Raw genomic sequence first — 22,361 nt, forward strand, 5'->3', positions numbered from 1 at the left:
TGGACTCACTAGACCACTGATGGTGCAGTGATAGCCGTAAACCCGATACTCATGAGACAGGAGAATGGTTTCATAAAACCAAAGATATTTATTAAAGGAAGTTTAAAGGGAACCTGCCAACCCCCTCCCCCCCGGCATTTTTAAAAGAGCCACCTTGAGCAGCACTAAAGCTGCATTCTGTGAAGGTGGCTCTTCTTTTTGTGCTCCCATCTAACGCTGCAATATGAAGTTTTCTAAATCAGAACACACTGTGGGGTGGGATCTCGAGCCTCGGCTACATGCAGGCGCGAGGTGAATACATCAGGTGATGTGAGTTGAATGGCAGTGCAAACGGTACGTGACAGAAGACAGAGGAGGCGGCACCAGGCGCACTGCGGGGATGATTGGCGGATGGGAGGCGGTTAAGTCCGGTGGAAAAAACGAACCCACCAGACATAATTCAGATATGGTGCGAAAACACTGGATTACTTACCGGTAATACTCTTTTATAGAGCCATGACAGCACCCACTTGAGAGAGGGGATCCGCCCCTAGGAACAGGAAACCCTATGGAGAGAATAAAAGAGGCGGACCCCTCGCTCCCACAGTTGGGTTACAGAGAATGAGAGGAAACGCCCACCAGTATTAGTAGGCAATCCAACATCATTATTTATCTTTAGTTAACATAAGTATAGCTAACTACAAGAACCATTCACCCTTATCAGTGCTCTTATGAAAGAATAATTATTAGGGAGGGAAGGGAAGGGGTGCTGTTGTTGCTCTATAAAAGAATATTACTGGTAAGTAATCCAGTGTTTTCTCTTCGCCACGACAGCACCCACTTGAGAGACTTACAGAGATAGTCATTTGGGAGGGATCACCATGTTAAGAACTGATCTACCGAAAGACAAGTCAGATGAGGAAGACAAGTCCAATCTATAGTGAGTATAGAAGGTAGTAGGAGAAGACCAAGTTGCGGCCTTACATATCAGTTCTATTGGGACCTCCGCTCTCTCAGCCCAGGATGAAGACATTGCCCGGGTAGAGTGTGCCTTTACAGTCTCAGGTGGGTTCTCCCCTTTTGATGAATAGGCCAGGCAAATTGCGTCCCGAATCCACCAGGATAATATGTTCTTCGTGATAATAGAACCTTTCTTATGGCCCTGGAAGGAAATAAAGAGAGCCCTGCTCTTCCTCCAAGGGCTAGTTCTGTCTAGGTAAGCTATTATCGCCCTTCTTACATCTAGTGTAAGGTATCTTTCCTCTTCCTGATTTGTGGGGTTACTATAGAAGGAAGGAAGGAAGATTTCCTGAGATCTGTGAAATTTAGTACCTACTTTAGGTAAGTAAGAAGGGTCTGTTTTTAAGACAATTCTATCCTGGAATATTGACAGAAAGCCAGGGTTTACCAATAATGCCTTAATGTCACCTACTCTTCTGGATGACACTAAAGCAACAAGAAGAGCTGTCTTAAGAGAGACGTATTTTATGTGGGCCGAGTGTATTGGCTCAAATGGGTCCTCTGCTACGGCGTCTAGAACTAGATTAAGATCCCACGGTGGTATATCGGGGATCTGGATTGGTTCTGCCCGTTGGCATGCTGAAATAAATCGTGCTATCCATCTGTCTCCGGCAATATTGTGACTATATAGGGCTCCTAAAGCAGAAACCTGTACCTTCAGTGTACTGACTGATAAGCCTAAGTCACGTCCTCTCTGGAGAAATTCTAAAATAGCAGAAATGGGAATTTCTTTTAACAGCTGTTGGGCAGAAGGTGAGACATTTTTTCCATACTCTTAAGGTACCGTCACACTAAGCGACGCTGCAGCGATGCCGACAACGATCCGGATCGCTGCAGCGTCGCTGTTTGGTCGCTGGAGAGCTGTCACACAGACAGCTCTCCAGCGACCAACGATGCCGGTAACCAGGGTAAACATCAGGTTACTAAGTGCAGGGCCGCACTTAGTAACCCGATGTTTACCCTGGTTACCATCGTTAAAGTAAAAAAAACAACCACTACATACTTACCTACCGCTGTCTGTCCCCGGCGCTCTGCTTCTCTGCTCACAGCCTAACTTCCCCTAAAGACGGAAACAGGAAACCTATCTTGCCTCAGAGAAAATCCCCAAAGGATAGACAGCCCCCCACAAATATTGACTGTGAGAGGAGAGGGAAATAACTTACGCAGACATGAAATCAGGATTTAGCATAGGAGGCCATACTAGCTAAAAAGAAAGAAAAGAACAGAGTACTATGCGGTCAGTATTAAAACACTAGAAAATATCCACCACAGAAAATACAAATCACCACATCTGACTAAAGACATGGAGGGTATATCTGCATCTCCAGAGACACAGCTTGGCTGCAAAAAATCCTTCACAGACAAAGCTGGACAAGACAAAACATGAACATGCACAGAACTATAAGGTCCACAGCAGGTGGACAGCAAAAACAAAGCCAGAACTTATCTTTGTAGAAAAGCACAGCAAACAGGAGAGACCAGAAGGGATGTGAATCCTCCAAAAACAATGGACAACTGCCACTGACTAAAGGATCAAGCAGGACTAAATAGCTGAGTCCAAATTGAACACACCTGATAAATGCTGCGATCCACAGACAGCAGCACTACCACTCATAACCACCGGAGGGAGCCCAAGAGCAGAATTCACAACAGTACCCCTCCCTTGAGGAGGGGTCACCGAACCCTCACCAGAGCCCCCCGGCCGATCAGGACGAGCCAAATGAAAGGCACGAACCAAATTGTCAGCATGCACATCGGAGGCAACAACCCAAGAATTATCCTCCTGGCCATAACCCTTCCATTTGACCAGATACTGAAGCTTCCGCCTCGAAAAATGAGAATCCAAAATCTTCTCAACCACATACTCCAACTCCCCATCAATCAACACCGGAGCCGGAGGATCAACAGAGGGAACAACAGGCACCACATACATCCGCAACAAAGATCTATGGAAAACATTATGGATGGAAAAAGAGGCCGGAAGGGCCAAACTAAAAGATACTGGATTGATAATCTCAGAAATTCTGTAAGGACCAATAAAGCGAGGCTTGAACTTAGGGGAAGAAACCTTCATAGGAACACGACGGGAAGACAACCAGACCAAATCCCCAACCCGAAGCCGGGAACCAGCACACTGACGACGGTTAGCAAAACGCTGAGCCACCTCCTGAGACAACACCAAATTGTCCACCACATGAGCCCAAATCTGCTGCAGCCTGTCAACCACAGAATCCACACCAGGACAATCAGAAGGCTCAACCTGCCCTGAAGAAAAACGAGGATGAAAACCAAAATTACAAAAAAAGGCGAAACCAAGGTAGCAGAACTAGCCTGATTATTAAGGGCAAACTCGGCCAATGGCAAGAAAGCCACCCAATCATCCTGATCAGCAGACACAAAGCATCTCAAATAACTTTCCAAAGTATGATTAGTTCGCTCCGTTTGGCCATTTGTCTGAGGATGAAATGTGGAAGAAAAAGACAAATCAATGCCCAGCCTAGCACAAAAGGCCCGCCAAAACCTAGAAACAAACTGGGAACCTCTGTCGGACACAATATTCTCCGGAATGCCATGCAAACGAACCACATGCTGAAAAAACAACGGAACCAAATCAGAAGAGGAAGGCAATTTAGGCAAAGGTACCAAATGAACCATCTTAGAAAACCGGTCACAAACCACCCAGATAACAGACATCCTCTGGGAAACCGGAAGTTCTGAAATAAAATCCATAGAAATATGCGTCCAAGGTCCCTCAGGGACCGGCAAAGGCAGAAGCAACCCACTAGCGCGGGAACAGCAAGGCTTAGCCCGCGCACAAATCCCACAGGACTGCACAAAAGAACGCACATCCCGCTACAAAGAAGGCCACCAAAAGGACCTACCAACCAAATCTCTGGTACCAAAAATCCCAGGATGGCCAGCCAACACAGAACAATTCCCTCAGAAATCACTTTACTAGTCCATCTATCAGGAACAAACAGTTTTCCCACAGGACATCGGTCAGGTTTATTAGCCTGAAAATCCTGAAGAACACGTCGTAAATCAGGGGAGATGGCAGAAAGAATCACCCCTTCCTTCAGAATGCCGACCGGCTCAAGAACCCCAGGGGAATCAGGAAAAAAAAATCTCCTAGAGAGGGCATCCGCCTTAACATTCTTAGTACCAGGAATGTACGAGACCACAAAATCAAAACGGGAGAAAAACAGGGACCATCGAGCCTGTCTAGGATTCAGCCGTTTGGCAGACTCGAGGTAAATCAGATTCTTATGATCGGTCAGGACCACAATACGGTGCTTGGCCCCCTCAAGCCAATGTGCCACTCCTCAAATGCCCACTTCATAGCCAACAACTCCCAATTGCCGACATCATAATTGCCTTCCGCAGGCGAAAACTTCCGAGAAAAGAAGGCACACGGTTTCATCAAGGAACCATCAGAACTCCACTGAGACAAAACGGCCCCTGCCCCAATCTCAGACACGTCAACCTCAACCTGAAATGGAAGAGAAACATCCGGCTGACGCAACACAGGGGCAGAAGTAAATCGGCGTTTAAGCTCCTGAAAGGCAGAAACAGCCGCGGAGGACCAATTCATCACATCAGCGCCTTTCTTCTTCAAATCGGTCAGAGGTTTAACCACACTGGAGAAGTTGGCAATGAAACGACGATAAAAATTAGCAAAGCCCAAGAATTTCTGAAGGCTCTTCACAGATGTGGGCTGAATCCAATCATGAATGGCCTGAACCTTAACCGGATCCATTTCTATAGATGAGGGAGAAAAAATGAAGCCCAAAAAAGAAACCTTCTGCACTCCAAAGAGGCACTTTGACCCCTTCACAAATAAAGCATTATTACGGAGGATCTGAAATACCATCCTGACCTGTTTCACATGAGACTCCCAATCATCGGAAAAAATCAAAACATCATCCAAACATACAACCATGAAATTATCAAGATAACTCCGAAAGATATCATGCATGACAGATGGGGCATTAGAGAGTCCGAATGGCATCACAAGGTATTCAAAATGGCCTTCGGGCGTATTAAATGCAGTTTTCCATTCGTCACCCTGCTTAATACGAATAAGATTATAGGCCCCTCGAAGGTCAATCTTAGTAAGCCAGCTAGCCCCCTTAATCCTAGCAAACAAATCAGTAAGCAAAGGCAAAGGATATTGAAATTTGACCGTGATCTTATTCAAGAGGCGATAATCAATACAGGGTCTCAAGGAGCCATCCTTCTTGGCAACAAAAAAAACCTGCTCCCAATGGTGAAGAAGATGGCCGAATATGCCCCTTCTCCAAAGACTCCTTAACCCCTTGCCGACCTTTGACGCACCGTATGCGTCATGAAAACCTGTGCCATTCCAACCTGTGACGCAGCATATGCGTCATGGCCAGATTAGGCTCCTGCAGGCCGGGTGAAAGGGTTAACTGTAATTTCACCCGGAGGAGTTGTACTTTAGCCCAGGGGGGTGGCTTCACCCCCCCGTGGCTACGATCGCTCTGATTGGCTGTTGAAAGTGAAACTGCTAATCAGAGCGATTTGTAATATTTCACCTAAAAACCTGGTGAAATATTACAATCCAGCCATGGCCGATGCTGCAATATCATCAGCCATGGCTGGAAACACTGATGTGCCCCCCTCGCACCCCACCAATCGCCCCCCCAGCCCTCCGATCTGTGGTCTGCTCCCCTCCGTCCTGTGCTCCACTCCCCCGTCCTCCTGTCCGCTCCCCCCATGCTCCAATCCAACCCCCCGTGCTCCAATCCCACCCCCCTGCACTCCGATCCACCCCCCCGCACTGCGATCCACCCCCCCGCACTGCGATCCACCCCCCCGCACTGCGATCCACCCCCCCATGCTCCGATCCACCCCCCCATGCTCCCCTCCCACCCCATCACACTTACCGAGCCTCCTGGGGTCCGTCCGTCTTCTTTCCTGGGCGCCGCCATCTTCCAAAATGGCGGGCGCATGCGCAGTGCGCCCGCCGAATCTGCCGGCCGGCAGATTCGTTTCAAGTGCATTTTGATCACTGTGATAAAACCTCACAGTGATCAAAATAAAAAAAATACTAAATGACATCCCCCCTTTGTCACCCCCATAGGTAGGGACAATAATAAAATAAAGAATTTTTTTTTTCTTCCACTAGAGTTAGGGTTAGGGCTAGGGTTAGGGCTAGGGTTAAGGTTAGGGTTTCGGTATGTGCACACGTATTCTGGTCCTCTGCGGATTTTTCCGCAGCGGATTTGATAAATCCGCAGTGCTAAACCGCTGCGGATTTATCGCGGATTTACCGCGGTTTTTCTGCGCATTTCACTGCGGTTTTACAACTGCGTTTTACTATTGGAGCAGTTGTAAAACCGCTGCGGAATCCGCAGAAAGGAGTGACATGCTGCGGAATGTAAACCGCTGCGTTTCCGTGCAGTTTTTCTGCAGCATGTGTACAGCGATTTTTGTTTCCCATAGGTTTACATTGAACTGTAAACTCATGGGAAACTGCTGCGGATCCGCAGCATTTTCCGCAGTGTGTGCACATACCTTTAGAATTAGGCTATGTGCACACGGTGCGGATTTGGCTGCGGATCCGCAGCGGATTGGCCGCTGCGGATTCGCAGCAGAGTTCCATCAGGTTTACAGTACCATGTAAACCTATGGAAAACCAAATTCGCTGTGCCCATGGTGCGGAAAATACAGCACGGAAACGCTGCGTTGTATTTTCAGCAGCATGTCAATTCTTTGTGCGGATTCCACAGCGTTTTACACCTGTTCCTCAATAGGAATCCGCAGGTGAAATCCGCACAAAAAACACTGGAAATCCGCGGTTAATCCACAGGTAAAACGCAGTGCCTTTTACCCACGGATTTTTCAAAAATGGTGCGGAAAAATCTCACACGAATCCGCAACGTGGGCACATAGCCTTAGGGTTAGGGTTGGAATTAGGGTTGTGGTTAGGGTTGTGATTAGGGTTATGGCTACAGTTGGGATTAGGGTTAGGGGTGTGGGGGGTTAGTGTTGGAGTTAGAATTGAGGGATTTCCACTGTTTAGGCACATCAGGTGGTCTCCAAATGCAACATGGCGCCACCATTGATTCCAGCCAATCTTGTATTCAAAAAGTCAAATGGTGCTCCCTCACTTCCGAGTCCCAACGTGTGCCCAAACAGTGGTTTACCCCCACATATGGGGTACCAGCATACTCAGGACAAACTGCGCAACAATTATTGGGGTCCAATTTCTCCTGTTACCCTTGTGAAAATAAAAATTGCTTGCTAAAAAATCATTTTTGAGGAAAGAAAAATTATTTTTTATTTTCACGGCTCTGCGTTGTAAACGTCTGTGAAGCACTTGGGGGTTCAAAGTGCTCACCACACATCTAGATAAGTTCCTTTCGGGGTCTAGTTTCTAAAATGGGGTCACTTGTGGGGGGTTTCTACTGTTTAGCCACATCAAGGGCTCTGCAAACGCAACGTGACGCCCGCAGACCATTCCATCAAAGTCTGCATTTCAAAAGTCACTACTTCCCTTCTGAGCCCCGACGTGTGCCCAAACAGTGGTTTACCCCCACACATGGGGTATCAGCGTACTCAGGAGAAACTGGACAACAACTTTTGGGGTCCAATTTCTCCTGTAACCCATGGGAAAATAAAAAATTCTGAGCTAAAAAATTATTTTTGAGGAAAGAAAACGTAATTATTATTTTCACGGCTCTGTGTTATAAACTTCTGTGAAGCACCTGGGGGTTTAAAGTGCTCAATATGCATCTAGATAAGTTCCTTGGTGGGTCTAGTTTAAAAAATGGGGTCACTTGTGGGGGAGCTCCAATGTTTAGGCACACAGGGGCTCTCCAAACGCGACATGGTGTCCGCTAACAATTGGAGCTAATTTTCCATTCAAAAAGTCAAATGACGCGCCTTCCCTTCCGAGCCCTGCAGTGTGCCCAAACAGTGGTTTACCTCCACATGTGAGGTATCGGTGTACTCGGGAGAAATTGCCCAACAATTTTTATGATCCATTTTATCCTGTTGCTGTTGCTCATGTGAAAATGAAAAAATTGAGGCGAAAAGAAATTTTTTGTGAAAAAAAGTACTTTTTCATTTTTACGGATCAATTTGTGAAGCACCTGAGGGTTTAAAGTGCTCACTAGGCATCTAGATAAGTTCCTTGGGGGGTCCAGTTTCCAAAATGGGGTCACTTGTGGGGGGAGCTCCAATGTTTAGGCACACAGGGGCTCTCCAAATGTGACATGGTGTCCGCTAACGATGGAGATAATTTTTCATTCAAAAAGTCATATGGCGCTCCTTCCCTTCCAAACCTTACCATGTGCCCAAACAGTGGTTTACCCCCACATGTGAGGTATTGGCGTACTCAGGAGAAATTGCCCAACAAATTTTAGGATCCATTTTATCCTGTTGCCCATGTGAAAATGAAAAAATTGAGGCTAAAAGATTTTTTTTGTGAAAAAAAAGTACTTTTTCATTTTTACGGATCAATTTGTGAAGCACCTGAGGGTTTAAAGTGCTCACTATGCATCTAGATAAGTTCCTTGGGGCATCTAGTTTCCAAAATGGGGTCACTTGTGGGGGAGCTCCAATTTTTAGGCACACGGGGGCTCTCCAAACACAACATGGTGTCCGCTAAAGAGTGCAGCCAATTTTTCATTCAAAAAGTCAAATGGCGCTCCTTCCCTTCCAAGCCCTGCCGTGCGCCCAAACAGTGGTTTACCCCCACATCTGAGGTATCAGTGTACTCAGGACAAATTGAACAACAACTATCGTGGTTCAGTTTCTCCTTTTACCAGTAAGTAAAAAAATTCTTGCTAAAAGATCATTTTTGTGACTAAAAAGTTAAAAGTTCATTTTTCCCTTCCATGTTGTTTCTGCTGCTGTGAAGCACCTGAAGGGTTAATGAACTTCTTGAATGTGGTTTTGTGCACCTTGAGGGGTGCAGTTTTTAGAATAGTGTCACTTTTGGGTATTTTCAGCCATATAGACCCCTCAAACTGACTTCAAATGTGAGGTGGTCACTAAAAAAAATGGTTTTGTAAATTTCGTTGTAAAAATGAGAAATCTCTGGTCAAATTTTTACCCTTATAACTTCCTAGCAAAAAAAAATTTTGTTTCCAAAATTGTGCTGATGTAAAGTAGACATGTGCGAAATGTTATTTATGAACTATTTTGTGTCACATAACTCTCTGGTTTAACAGAATAAAAATTCAAAATGTGAAAATTGTGAAATTTTAAAAATTTTCGCCAAATTTCCGTTTTTATCACAAATAAACGCAGAATTTATTGACCTAAATTTACCACTAACATGAAGTTCAATATGTCACGAAAAAACAATCTCAGAACCGCTAGGATCCGTTGAAGTGTTCCTGAGTTATTACCTCATAAAGGGACACTGGTCAGAATTGCAAAAAACGGTCAGGTCATTAAGGTCAAAATAGGCTGGGTCATGAAGGGGTTAATATAGCTCCGCATGGCGGCATGTTCTGGCACAGACAGGTTGAAAAGTCAGCCCTTAGGGAACTTACAACCTGGAATCAAGTCAATAGCACAATCACAGTCCCTATGCGGTGGAAGGGAACTGGATCTGGGCTCATCGAATACATCCTGGAAATCTGACAAAAACTCAGGAATTTCAGAAGAGGGGGAAGAGGAAATTGACATCAAAGGAACGTGACCATGAACCCCCTGACAACCCCAACTAGTCACAGACATAGATCTCCAATCTAACACTGGATTATGTACCTGTAACCATAGAAAACCCAGCACAATATCATCATGAAAATTATGCAATACCAGAAAACGACAATCTTCCTGATGGGCTGGCGCCATGCGCATGGTCAGCTGTGTCCAAAACTGAGGTTTATTTTTAGCAAACGGTGTAGCATCAATGCCCCTTAAAGGAATAGGGTTCTGCAAAGGCTGCAAGGGGAAACCACAACGTCTGGCAAATTCTAAGTCCATTAAGTTCAGAGCGGCACCTGAATCCACAAATGCCATGACAGAAAATGATGATAATGAGCAGATCAAGGTCACAGATAACAGAAATTTAGGTTGTACAGTACTGATGGTAACAGAACTAGCGATTCTCTTTGTACGCTTAGGGCTATCAGAAATAACATGAGCAGAATCGCCGCAGTATAAACACAACCTATTCTGACGCCTGAATCTTTGACGTTCAGCTCTAGACAAAATCCTATCACACTGCATAGGCTCAGGGCTCCGCTCAGAGGACAACGCCACAGTGTGCACAACTCTGCGCTCGCGCAAGCGCCGATCAATCTGAATGGCCAGAGACATAGAATCACTCAGACCAGCAGGCATGGGGAACCCCACCATAACATCTTTAACGGATTCAGAAAGACCCTTTCTGAAAATTGCCGCCAAGGCATCCTCATTCCATTTAGTCAGTACAGACCATTTTCTAAATTTCTGGCAATATGATTCTGTCGCTTCTTGACCTTGACACAGGGCCAACAAGATTTTCTCAGCCTGATCCACAGAATTAGGCTCATCATACAACAACCCCAATGCCTGAAAGAAAGAATCAACATTAAGCAAAGCAGGATTGCCAGTTTCCAGGAAAAATGCCCAATCCTGTGGGTCACCACGCAGCAGGGATATGACGATTTTAACCTGTTGAACAAGAAGACCGGGGTCTCAATGCAAAAAACAGTTTACAGTTATTTTTGAAACTCAAAAATTTGGATCTGTCACCAAAGAATAAATCAGGAGTGGGAATCTTAGGTTCTAAGGCAGGAGTCTGAACAATATAATCTGAAATACCCTGTACCCTAGCAGCAAGCTGATCCACCCGAGAAACTAACTCCTGAACATTCATGTTATTACTAGGTTCCGTAGCCACCCAGAGATTAAGAGGAAGGAAAATACAAAACAGGCTAAGGAAAAAAAATGGCTCAAAACCTTTCCTCCCTTCTTCTGAGATGCAATTAACTCATTGTTGTCCAGTTGTACTGTTATGGTCTGGTGGCCTAGGAGCAGCATGAAACGTACTCTGGAGAAGGTGGTACCTGTACTGACCGCAAACCCTGAACCTAGCAGCGCAACTAGAAGTAGCCGTGGGGGGTACCTAACACTCCCTAGACCCCTCGACACAGCCTATGAACTAACTTCCCCTAAAGACAGAAACAGGAAACCTATCTTGCCTCAGAGAAAATCCCCAAAGGATAGACAGCCCCCCACAAATATTGACTGTGAGAGGAGAGGGAAATAACATACGCAGACATGAAATCAGGATTTAGCATAGGAGGCCATACTAGCTAAAAAGAAAGAAAAGAACAGAGTACTATGTGGTCAGTATTAAAACACTAGAAAATATCCACCACAGAAAATACAAATCACCACATCTGACTAAAGACATGGAGGGTATATCTGCATCTCCAGAGACACAGCTTGGCTGCAAAAAATTCTTCACAGACAAAGCTGGACAAGACAAAACATGAACATGCACAGAACTATAAGGTCCACAGCAGGTGGACAGCAAAAACAAAGCCAGGACTTATCTTTGTAGAAAAGCACAGCAAACAGGAGAGACCAGAAGGGATGTGAATCCTCCAAAAACAATGGACAACTGGCACTGACTAAAGGATCAAGCAGGACTAAATAGCTGAGTCCAAATTGAACACACCTGATAAATGCTGTGATCCACAGACAGCAGCACTACCACTCATAACCACCGGAATTCACAGAATTCACAACAGTTATCATTGTGAAGATACGATTACTGAGTACCCACTCTCCTTGATGGAGAGTGTGACGGCTGAGGAAGTCTGCCTTTGAATTGTCCACTCCTCTGACATGCAGTGCTGACAAAGATAGAAGATGCATCTCGGCCATAGATAGGATGTCGTCTGCTATAGGCATGAGAGCTCCTGATCTCATTCCTCCTTGATGGTTTATGTATGCAACAGAGGTCATGTTGTCTGATAGTATTCTTGTGTGAGTTCCGTGTAACTGCGGAAGGAATTTACATATGGCATGATAGATTGCTTTTAGTTCCCTTTCATTAGATGAATCGTTTGACTCACTAATAGACCATTGCCCTTGAACTATCTGGTCTACTAGATGTGCCCCCAACCCATAGGACTGGCTTCAGTAAAAATAGTTTTTGAAGGTTTAATTACCCAAGGGACCCCACCGACAAGGTGATTCAGCTCTAACCACCAGGAGAGGGACTCGATTACGTTTAATGGAAGGTATAGACGGCTACCTAAATGGCCTTGTAATTTCCCTTCTTCCTGTAATATTGTATACTGCAACCGTCTAGTGTGGAATTGAGCCCATGGAACCGCCGAAATGCATGATGTAAAGGAACCTAGATTGGACATACCTTCTCTGAGTGAGATTACAGGGTTATTAATTACTGATTGTACCTTAAGGTACCTTCACACTGAGCAACTTTCCAACGAGAACGACAGTGATCCGTGACGTTGCAGCGTCCTGGATAGTGATCTCGTTGTGTTTGACACGCAGCAGCGATCAGGATCCTGCTGTGACATCGCTGGTCGTAGCTAGAAGTCCGGAACTTTATTTGGTCATCAGGTCAGCATGATTCGTCATATTTGACAGCAAAAGCAACGATGCCTGCAATGTTTTTTCATGGAGCTAACAACCAGCGAGAACGATAAGTACGTCACTGGATCGCTCCTGCATCGTTCAGCTGTTGCCGGTGTTTGACGTCTCCTAGCGACCTAAACAGCGACGCTGCAGCGATCAGCTCGTTGTCTATATCGCTGCAGCGTCGCTTAATGTGATGGTACCTTTACTTTTTATTGTTAACTGTTTGGATTCTGGAAGGAAACACCTCTGACATTCAGAGTCTAAGATAAGACCTAAGAATGTTTGACGGGTTGTTACAGACAATCTGGATTTTTCCCAGTTAATCAACCATCCCATTTCCTGTAGGGATGAGATCGTATTGGATAGGCGCTCTTCACATTGTGAAGGGGAGTTTCCCACCACCAGAAGGTCATCTCTAAGTATGGAACTATGAGGGTATATTTTAATATTAAGAATGTCATCACTTCTGACAATAATTTAGTAAAGACTCTGGGAGCTATCGACAGTCCGAAGGGCATTGCTCTACTGCTGATATTCGATATAAATTGGTAGATGGTAATACGCATCTTTTAGGTCGAGGACTGCCATAAAGCACCCAGGGAATAGAAGTTTTACAGTGGATCTGATCGATTCCATCTTGAAGGTTTGGTTCTTTAAAAAGATATTCAATTTTTTAAGATTTATTATAGTTCTATATGATCCATCAGGTTTTGGAATCAAAAATAAAGGAGAGTAAAAACCCTTTCCCCTCTGATGAAGCGGAACTTCCACTAATACCTTTTTGGATAGGAGATTTATTATTTCCTGCTCCAAAAATTGTTGTTGAGATTGAGACTTTAAAGAAGTCAACAGGAATGAGTCCGGAGGGACTTGGGCAAAACTTAATTTTAGGCCTGAAGTTATGAGGCTAGTTGCCCAATAGTTGGAGGTTACTACACACCATTGTGTGGAGAAAAAAGACAATCTACCACCCACTGGTAGATCTGTCCTAACGTGGTTTGTCTTCCATTTTAAATGGGCGTTTTCTGAAAAAAGAACCTTTCTGTTTGGTATCCTTATTGGCCCAGCGTTCTTGGTTTCTAAAATCCCTTCTCTTATTAAAAACGGGCTTCCGGAATGCTCTCCTATAAGATGGAAAATAGTTATTAGGGAATCCCTTTTTCCTTTCACCCGCTTTGGTTAGGATTTCATCTAATTTTGTACCAAACAGGTACTCACCCTGGCATGGAAGGCCACATAATTTTGATTTTGTTTGGGCGTCTCCTTTCCAACCCTTTAGCCAAAGGGCATGATGAGCCACGTTAGTTAGGCCTGCTGATTTGGCTGCTAACCGGATAGAGTCAGCAGATGAGTCCGCCAAAAATGCCGTAGCACCTCTGATTAGGGGTAAAGAAGAGATCAACTTATCTCTGGAGAGGCCACCTTTTAGACCTTCCTCTAGGTCATTAAGCCAGACTAACATGGACCTTGCCGTACATGTAGCTGATATAGCAGGTTTAAATGCCCCTGTACATGATTCCCATGCCCGTTTTAACAGAGAGTCGGCTTTGCGGTCCAGTGGGTCTTGTAATGAACCAGAATCTTCTACTGGAAGTAAGGATTTCTTGGACGTGGATGCAACCGCCGCGTCTACCTTCGGGGCTTTGGCCCAAGTAGACATGTCCTCGTCCTTAAAGAGATTACGCCTTTTTGATGATGAAGGCAAGCCTCTCTGCCCTTGGCTCTCCCATTCTTTTTTAACTAAATTTTTGATTGCTGTTATTACAGGAAAGGTAGGTCTTTTCCTTTCTGACAATCCTGCGAATATTATATATCCTGTGGTGTTTTGGGGTTTTTAGTGTCCTTAATACCCATAGTGTCACAAACAGATTTAACAAGATTATCAATGCTCTCTGTTGGAAAGCACATATCTTGTTCACCTTCCGAGGAAATATATTCCTGGGAAACATCCGTATCTTCATTATCAGTAGAAAAGTCTGATTTTGGTGAATTATACTTCCTGCTTTTACGTTCAGGAATAGTTTCTGAACTACGTAAGGCCTGTAATTCATTCCTGATCATCTGCCTGATGTCATCTGATTTTACTGAGGATTCCTCACGTAAGGTGTTTTCAATACAAATATAACACACTAAATGGTGGCCCGATTCTAACGCATCGAGTATTCTAGAATATGCATGTCCATGTAGTATATTGCAAGGCCCACGTATTGTATTGCCCAGCTACGTAGTATATTGCCCAGTCACGTAGTATATTGCCCAGCCATGTAGTATATTGCACAGCCCATGTAGTATATTGCACAGCCCACGTAGTATATTGCCCAGCCACGTAGTATATGGCCCAGCCACGTAGTATATTGCACAGCCCACATAGTATATTGCCAAGCCACGTAGTATATTGCCCAGCCACGTAGTATATTGCCCAACCACGTAGTACAGTCATGGCCAAAAGTATTGACACCCCTGCAATTCTGTCAGATAATACTCAGTTTCTTCCTGAAAATGATTGCAATCACAAATTCTTTGGTGTTATTATCTTCATTTAATTTGTCTTAAATGAAAAAACACAAAAGAGAAGGAAGCAAAAAGCAAAACATTGATCATTTCACACAAAACTCCAAAAATGGGCTAGACAAAAGTATTGGCACCCTCAGCCTAATATTTGGTTGCACAACCTTTAGCCAAAATAACTGAGACCAACTGCTTCCGGTAACCATCAGTGAGTTTCCTACAATGCTATGCTGGAATTTTAGACCATTCTTCTTTCGCAAACTGCTCCAGGTCCCTGATATTTGAAGGGTGCCTTCTCCAAACTGCCATTTTTAGATCTCTCCACAGGTGTTCTATGGGATTCAGGTCTGGACTCATAGCTGGCGACCTTAGAAGTCTCCAGTGCTTTCTCTCAAACCATTTTCTAGTGCTTTTTGAAGTGCGTTTTGGGTCATTGTCCTGCTGGAAGACCCATGACCTCTGAGGGAGACCCAGTTTTCTCACACTGGGCCCTACATTATGCTGCAAAATTTGTTAGTAGTCTTCAGACTTCATAATGCCATGCACACGGTCAAGCAGTCCAGTGCCAGAGGCAGCAAAGCAACCCCAAAACATGAGGGAACCTCCGCCATGTTTGACTGTAGGGACCGTGTTCTTTTCTTTGAATGCCTCTTTTTTTCTCCTGTAAACTCTATGTTGATGCCTTTGCCCAAAAAGCTCTACTTTTGTCTCATCTGACCAGAGAACATTCTTCCAAAACGTTTTAGGCTTTTTCAGGTAAGTTTTGGCAAACTCCAGCCTGGCTTTTTTATGTCTCGGGGTAAGAAGTGGGGTCTTTCTGGGTCTCCTATCATACAGTCCCTTTTCATTCAGATGCTGACGGATAGTACGGGTTGACACTGTTGTTCCCTCGGACTGCAGGGCAGCTTGATCTTGTTTAGATGTTAGTCCAGGTTCTTTATCCAACATCCGCACAATCTTGCGTTGAAATCTCTTGTCAATTTTTCTTTTCCGTCCACATCTAGGGAGGTTAGCCACAGTGCCATGTTCTTTAAACTTCTTGATGACACTGCGCACGGTAGACACAGAAACATTCAGGTCTTTGGAGATGGACTTGTAGCCTTGAGATTGCTCATGCTTCCTCACAATTTGGTTTCTCAAGTCCTCAGACAGTTCTTTGGTCTTCTTTCTTTTCTCCATGCTCAATGTGGTACACACAAGGACACAGGAAAGAGGTTGAGTCAACTTTAATCCATGTCAACTGGCTGCAAGTGTGATTTAGTTATTGCCAACACCTGTTAGGTGCCACAGGTAACTTACAGGTGCTGTTAATTACACAAATTAGAGAAGCATCAAATGATTTTTCGAACAGTGCCAATACTTTTGTCCACCCCCTTTTTTATGTTTGGTGTGGAATTATATCCAATTTGGCTTTAGGACAATTCTTTTTGTGTTTTTTTCATTTAAGACAAATTAAATGAAGATAATAATACCAAACAATTTGTGTTTGCAATCATTTTCAGGAAGAAAATGAGTATTATCTGACAGAATTGCAGGGGTGTCAATACTTTTGGCAATGACTGTATATTGCCCAGTCGCGTAGTATATTGCCCAGACACGTAGTATATTGCCTAGTCACGTAGAATATTGCCCAGTGACGTAGTATATTGCCCAGGCACATAGTATATTGCCCAGTCACATAGTATATTGCCCAGTCACGTAGTATATTGCCCAGTGACGTAGTATACAGCACAGAGCCACGTAGTATATTGCACAGCGATGTAGTATACAGCACAGAGCCATGTAGTATACAGCACAGAGCTACGTAGTATATTGCCCAGCCAGGTAGCATATTGGCCAGTCTTGTAGCATATTACCCAACCACATATGTCACAAGTTAAAAAATAAAAAAATAAACCTATACTCACATTCCGAGGGCCCCTTGTAGTTCGGTCACATGACCGTGACGTCATGGCAGGTCCTTCTCGCGCAGGCGCTCAGGACCTGTGATGCCGGTGCGGTCACATGACCGCGACGTTATCACAGGCCCTGTGCACCTGTGCGAGAAGGACCTGCCATGACGTCACGGTCATGTGACCGCGACGTCATCACAGGCCCTGTGCGCACCTGCGCGAGAAGGACCTGCCATGACGTCACGGTCACATGACCGTGACATCATGGCAGGTCCTTCTCCCATACAATCCTTGGCACCGGAACCTGCCGGAGCGTCGCGACAGGTGAGTATATAATGATTTTTTATTTTTTTAATCATTTTTAACATTAGATGTTTTTACTATTGACGCTGCATAGGCAGCATCAATAGTAAAAACTTGGTCACACAGGGTTAATAGCAACGGTAATGCAGTGAGTTACCCACGGCATAACGCGGTCCGTTACCACTGGCATTAACCCTGTGTGAGCGGTGACTGCGGGGAGTGTGGAGCGGGTGCCGGGCGCTGACTGCAGGGGAGGGACTAATCGGACTGGGGTTGATTGGTCGCGGCAGCCACGACAGGCAGCTGGCAGCTGGCGAGACCAATCAGTGACTTAGATTTCATGACAGACAGAGGCCGCGACCAATGAATGTCTGTGACAGACAGACAGACAGACAGACAGAAGGACAGAAAGACGGAAGTGACCCTTAGACAATTATATAGTGGATTCTCTTTGTATGATTATCCGGGAGGGGCTGGGTACATAAGGTACACTGTGCTTTGATTTTTTGGATCTTTTTGCCTAGGGTGCATAGATAAAAAAGAGGGGGCAACAATTAGCTTAATAGGGTGGGATACACACTCACCCCAGTGAAGCAGTCGAACAAGGTACCGGCTGGAGAGGAGGAAATGCAGACACAGGCTGAGAGGAGGATCATTCCGATCTTTTCTCTTTTGTGCTTTTTGTGGAGGATCTGCTCTGCTTGGATCATCCACTGCTTGTGCTGCTGCGAGGTACATTAGCTGTGTCTTCTAACGAAGGCACCGCTGAGTCCTGAGGTGAAGCTGTTACAGAACCCCCCCAGCACCAAGAATATTATACATACATATACTGCATAACATTCTTGGTGCTGAGGGGTTCTGTAACAGTAACGGGGTCTACCAAGCTGAGGTACCTCTTTCAGTACCACCCCGTGTTTCAGGAAGTCCACTCTGCTTTTAATGTAGATTCTGAATGAAGGAAGCTGGCTGGAATTCCTTGGTTACGTGAGAGCATATAAAAGCTGACTGCTTCTCCACTTATTTCCAGTCTAAAAACCCCCTTTATTTACAGCACACAGAATATATAACACAGATACACAGGGCAGGCCAATAGGAACACAGCAGGCCAGACCTACATTACAATAGCCGCAGGGGGCCGGATCCTGCCAATATTTACTGTGGGAATTACAAAGGTGGGGGGAAATCAGAAAGAGAATATCTTGTCCAGGGGTGCAGCCTGTGGATTGATGCATTTCACATGGAAACTATTATACATACATATACTGCATAACATTCTTGGTGCTGGGGGGTTCTATAACAGAAGCCATGCTTGGATACCGGGGGATTAGCGCTGGCGTCTTTTACACTGGAGGCCGCCATCCTTTTCCTGTTGTACCCAGAAGTCTTCATCACTTCCCGGTCACGGCCATCTTGCGTGTGTCTGCGCGCTGCCTGGCATCATCTCTCCCCTCCACTCACCCCGGAAGCTTCTACTTCACTTCCGGGGGAGGAAATACTGGGCTCCACACACGCACGTACCGCCGAGCGCGGCGTTGCGCTTCCCAGGTGCTACTCTGCCCACCGCAGGCCCGCCGAAGCGTCTCCTCCTTCCGTGAGCCAGGCAACTCCCCGAACCTGGCCTCACGGTACCTGCCAGCAGAGGGGAGAAGCTGACATCAGGATCCCCAACGCTGCTTCCAGCACTGGAGCCCCTGCCGTCCGCGCAGGCGGTGTCCAGGCCGGGTATCCTCTTCTCCACGGGTTCCCTTAGGAACAGGAAACCAACTGTGGGAGCGAGGGGGACCGCCCCTTTTATTCTCTCCATAGGGTTTCCTGTTCCTAGGGGCGGATCCCCTCTCTCAAGTGGGTGCTGTCATGGCGAAGAGAAAATTATAAAAATTTCATATTGCAGCATTAGTAGGGAGCACAAACAGAAGAGCCACCTCAACAGAATGAAGCCTTAGTGTTGAACAAGGTGGCTCTTTTACTTAAAAACACCAATGGGGTGACAGTTTCCCTTTAACAAAAGGGAAAAGGTGACTGAGGGAAGGACCCTCTGGGTCATGACACTGTACCACGTAGTGGAGCATCGGGCAAGGTATACCCCTATACAGGGATTCCCCGTCAAAACACCAGAAGGCCTCAATGCTGCAAATCCCGGACAAGAGAGACAACCTGTGCAGACAGTAGAGAAGAGACTGTAGAATACTGGCTATGTCAGTGGAGAGAATTACAGAAGTTCTGTGTAATCCCGGAAAGGCTGATCAAGCCGGTAGTGGTATCTGGATAGATCCCAGAGGAATCCAGGATAGGGAACTGCCAGCAGAGGATTCTGTGGAGACAGAGGTATTATTGTAATGCAAAACAACAGCCTTCAAATCGCAGAGCACAGCAGAGTGTGGCCTGAGCAGGAGGCAATGATCCTACAGAATGAACACATTGCCCAGGCACCTCCCTTAAGGGGAGGATGCCTTTTTTGCACAAAGCATCAAAGCACAAACAGCCCTAATAGAGAACAGGTGCCCTGCAACTTTAATTATGTGCAGGAAGCGGGGCACGCCTTCTAAGAGCATTTCCAGGAGAGCTGCGAAGGGGATGCAAGTTTCTAGCAGAGAAAGGAGCCGCTGATTGACTGGAGCCACAGACAGGGTGAGCAGTACCAGTGGAGCTGTGTGATAGGCACCGGTGCCCCTGTTCATGAAAGACCGAGCCCGCGGCTGAGGGCATGACAGGGACTGTCCTGGAGTAGGACATATTGACAACCTGGGGCCCAAGTTTATGCTTGCCACCATAGACAGTAGTGAAAACCATGTAGTCACTTAGTCCCACCCCTACAGAGTAAGCTTGGCCCTTGGTGCAGTGGGTCCACAACCACCGTTGTCAAAATAAGATCAGACAGGCCATGGACCATGCTGACAAAACAGGATCTAGAGACACAAGGTCTAATGTACAAGTTTCGTATGAGGAGGTTCGTTCACAACGTGAGTGTCAATACAGCTGTTACATGCGATTAGTGTGGTGGCAACTTAACTGCATTATTTGTTCAGCTCAGTTTCTTCTCTGCCCCGTGCCTCTACCATGACATGACTGAACATTCTACCTCTGGATTGTCATCTTCTACAGGAAAGTTGCTCAAGGTTTCAGCTTCCGTTGTGCGGCTAAGCTCCATGTTCCACTTCCGTCCCGCTACAATGGTGTCCCCAAGGTGAGCCGCAGCTTTATAAACCAGTGCCAAATTCATTTCACGCTCCACACTCATCTCTTTTCATTGGACCAAACCAAGATACCATTTATGGTCTCTCCACAATCCAGACAAGCCCTGGCTTGGGCAACTCCCATTTGGGAGCGTAGGGGCTCAGTGAACTGCAACTTAGGGAAGTTTCTGAAGGAGTTCTGAGTGGAGCTCAAGATACCAGGCGGCACTTCCTCTGCCACCTCATCCCTGCTGACTCTAAGACAAGGCGTCGACATCATGGCTCAATAGTGTGGCGCCCCAGGGTCCTGCTCATCGCCGTGGTATTGCTTTCCTCTCGGGGAGAGTGATGCTACGTTTCGAGGCAAAGAAGAACAACTGCATCCAGGTATCACAAACATGCAACACATTTCACACTCCAGACCACCAGGGGGAGCTTCTGCTCCTATTCATTAGGTCATCCCCATCTATATATATAATTGTCTAAGGGTTTTTCCGTCTGTATGTCTGTCTGTCTGTCTGTCTGTCTGTCCTGGAAATCCCGCGTCTCTGATTGGTCGAGGCCGCCAGGCCTCGACCAATCAGAGACCGACACAGCATCGACGTAGAAATCCCGCGTCTCTGATTGGTCGAGGCCGCCAGGCCTCGACCAATCAGCAACGGGCACAGCGACGATGATGTCATAAAGGACGTAGACATCCCGCGTCTCTGATTGGTCGAGGCCGCCAGGCCTCGACCAATCAGCAACGGGCACAGCGACGATGATGTCATAAAGGACGTAGACATCTCACGTTTCTGATTCAGCGACGGGCACAGTATCGACGTAGATGTCATAATGGTTGCCATGGCGACGATGATGTCATAAAGGTTGCCTCGACCAATCAGCGACGGGCACAGTCTGCCGCGAATTCTGGAATCATCATTGTCCATATACTACGGGGACATGCATATTCTAGAATACCCGATGCGTTAGAATCGGGCCACAATCTAGTATATATATATATATATATATATATATATATATATATATATATATCTGGTAGTCTGTAGGGAAAGTTAGTTCAGTTCCTGGCAGAGCTCCAGACAGGACTTCTGTTAGTTCCAGACCAGAGTCTGAGGAGGACAGAGGGTTAAAGGAGCTGTGCATGCCCTCAGAGCTGCAGCTCCCAGAAAGAGACATCGAAAGGCAGAACTGTATTGCAGCGAGCGTGAAGGAAGTCGAAGCAAAGGAGAGGATACCAGAAGTTGACCAGCCTCGCTCAAGCTGTCTCCTTCTGAGGCGCAAATCCCGGTAGCCGGAACACCCACCGAGGGAGTAAGGACCTCTACGCCTTATTTCAGAGACTGGCAGGACAGCTAATTGCAGGTTACCTGCCCGCACCTACACCCAGGAGGCACGGTGACAACTACAGAGCCGGGTTATCTAAGAGGTCCTATAAACAGGCTCAAGTCACCAGTCATACGGGTTTTGTCCTATCCTATATGGGGGACAGAGAGAGCGAAACATCGCATCAGTGAGACCCTTATGTGAAGCCATAGATAGTAAGGGACTACATCACCGCAGCACAAAGGAAGGCTACTGAATTCCACCTGGATAAGGGAACTCTGGACTTGCCTCCAAACCGGCCGGACTCTGCCTGCCCTGTGATCTGGTGCCCTGGACTGTGGATGCTGAAGTCTTCAGTAAAAGGTAAAGAGACTGCAACCTTGTGTCCTCGTTCTTCTCTGCGCCTCTCACCATACCACCATCTACATACCGGGAAGCCCTGGAGACATACTTCACCTGTGGGAAGGTATACCATCTAGCTGCCATAACATCACCCCAGTGGACCCCTTAAAGCAGCGTCAGTCACCCTAACTGAATACGACAGGTGGCGTCACGAACATAAACTCTATCCCTTTAAAGA

Source organism: Ranitomeya imitator, chromosome 3 (assembly GCF_032444005.1).
Source record: "Ranitomeya imitator isolate aRanImi1 chromosome 3, aRanImi1.pri, whole genome shotgun sequence".
Taxonomy (NCBI): domain Eukaryota; kingdom Metazoa; phylum Chordata; class Amphibia; order Anura; family Dendrobatidae; genus Ranitomeya; species Ranitomeya imitator.